Genomic DNA, 2,726 nt, shown 5'->3' with positions numbered 1-2,726 from the left:
CAGAATGAAAAGAATTTTAAAGGCACAAACCCTGACATGATGTTCTGAAAAGCAGTGCAATAAGAGTGTAGAAATGTGTGTCACAGCCAGACTGGGATTGTCCCTGGAATATAAAGTAAAATCACTGGAAAGCTAATCTATACAATTTATCAAAATTAAAATGCAATATGAAATAATACATAAATACTTTGGCAAAGCAACATAAAATTGTTTTTGAGACAGTCTCAGATATCCCAGGAAAGCCTCAAGCTCCCTATGTAGCTAAGGATGACCTTGAACTTCTGATCTTCCTGCCTCCACCTCCCACGTGCTGGAATTGCAGTCCTTCACCATGCCTGGTTTGTGCTGTGCTGGGGATTGAACCTAGAGCGTCCTGCTACACAGGATTTCTGCCAACAATACACTCCTAGCCCAATGGAACGCTGGTTTACAATAAAAACCCAAAGTGTGTGGGGCTAGCAGGCACCTTTAATTTGATAACATGGATCTGAAAGTTTTACAGCTAGCATCATAATAAGGATATTTGCATGTTTACCCTAAGATGATAACTAGGTACAGGTGTCTGTTCTCTCTATTTTCTTAGAGATCATAGATAATGCAATAAGAGAAGTTAAATAAAACTGTGCATAGATGACACATCTGAAAGTATAGAATCTCCTAAGGAATCTATAAAACATAAGGTCTAATAATAACTTTAACAAGATTTTAGAATACACTGTTGCAATACAAACTAAAATATATTTTGACATGTCAGTACAAAGTGGAAGAAATGAAGTTTCTATTTGCAGTAGCATGACAAAACATCTAGACACCTTTTTAAAGCACATGCAGATTTTCTGCATAAAATGCCATAAAGCATTAAGGTAATTAAAATAATATCTAGAAAGAGATGCCATGTTTAGATTAAGTTGTTCGTTATTTCCAGATTGGTCTATAGACTCAATGTAATTCCTAAAGGTCCTATTTTTTTTCTTTTTGTTTGTTCTGTGGATAAACTGGTTATAAATCCCACAAGAAAATGTGAGACTATCTATTAAAGTAGCCTTGAAAAGGAGCAAAGCTGGATGACTCACATTCTAGGCCTCCAGAATTTAGGGTGAAGATAGGATGATCAAGACTGTGATTCTTCCCTAAAAAGAGACAAACTGATCAATGGAACAGAGAACCCCAGACAAACAATTGACAAGGGAGATAAGCAGGGGAGAAAAGTGCCCCAAGCTGTCAATCATCAAGGGAATACAGATTAAACCGGTGGGACACCTCCACCTGAAGCCCAAACTTTAGGAAGGCCGACAGGGAGCACTGGTGAGGGTCAGGTGGCTTGCCTTCTCTGACTGTGTGCTTTTAACCACCATGGACAAAAGTCCATATTCCTCATGAAGCTAACATGTATCCTTCCCCAGACTGACACTTTTACTTCATGCTATTGTCCAAGGAGAAATAAATGCCCGTCTCTCCTCAGAGTAGCTGCAGTGGAAATAACCTCCATGTCCATCGAGATAACAGGAAACAAACTGTAGAACATACAAATACATGTATGCACACATGTACACATATCTCCTCTCATACACTCACATATGCACAGACATACATGCATACATATACACACGTACACGTGTATACACATATACATGCCTATACATAAACACATACACATGTTTACACATCTGTCCACATATGCACACGCATAAGCACATATATGCCCAGATGTGCACACACACAACCTTACACAAAGAGTGCTATCTGAGAGCTATTTCATTTGTTTGAGGATTTTAAACAGACAAAACTTACTTAGGAGATACACACAGTAGGAGAATGGGGCATTTTAATTTAGGAGCAAAGTTACCAACATTTGAAATTAAGTTTGATTTGGGTCAAAACTTGAAATAGGCTGACTAAATGGTAAAGAGCTGAAAATCTTCTGGGTGTCTGATAAAAAGCAAGTTAATCATAGACTCTTGATGGAAGGAAAATGGGTTTTCATTGGCTAATTCACCCAATATTTCTGTGTGTGTTCACATTTTCATAATGAAATATCACAGGGAAAGGCAATTTTTGCATCCCAAGTGTCACGGTAAAAATGGTTTTGTTCTGCAGGTGAACCACTGACCTCCTTTATCTCCAAGTCCAAAGTTGCTAAGCGATTGAGGTGAGCATTCCGCTGGTTCTGTCTCCAGTCTGTGTCGCTGCACAGCTGTCGTGATGCAAAAGCCCTCAGCCTGTTGCATACCTCCTTTATCTCCAAGTCCAAAGTTGCTAAGCGATTGAGGTGAGCATTCCACTGGTCCTGTCTCCAGTCTGTGTCGCTGCACAGCTGTCCTGATGCAAAAGCCCTCAGCCTGTTGCAGCAAATAGGAAGGGAAGTAAAACCTCAGCTTGGCTTTGAACCCCTGCACTTCAATTGCTGACTGAACTGTCTCCAAAGTTATTCCCGGGCAGAGACGCGTGCAGTCAAGTCTTTGCTATTACATATGCACCAATATACTGCGGTGAAATGAATTATGGCTCATTTCCCAAATGATTATTTTTTCACCCCGAGCTCACGGGTTCAGAATTTTACTTTTACTTGTGTGTATGTTCATGTGCTCATGGGTGAGTGCATGTATGTTTATGCCTGCATGTGGAGGCCAGATGTCAACAATGGGTACTTGCTTAGTCTCTCTACCCCTTATGTTTTTGAGACAGTTTCCTATTGAATCTGGAACTCACCAGGTCACCAGGTAGCC

This window comes from Nannospalax galili, unplaced genomic scaffold, assembly GCF_000622305.1.
Source record: "Nannospalax galili isolate Female #2095 unplaced genomic scaffold, S.galili_v1.0 scaffold412, whole genome shotgun sequence".
NCBI lineage: Eukaryota > Metazoa > Chordata > Mammalia > Rodentia > Spalacidae > Nannospalax > Nannospalax galili.
Note: the sequence above shows the minus strand (reverse complement) of the source record.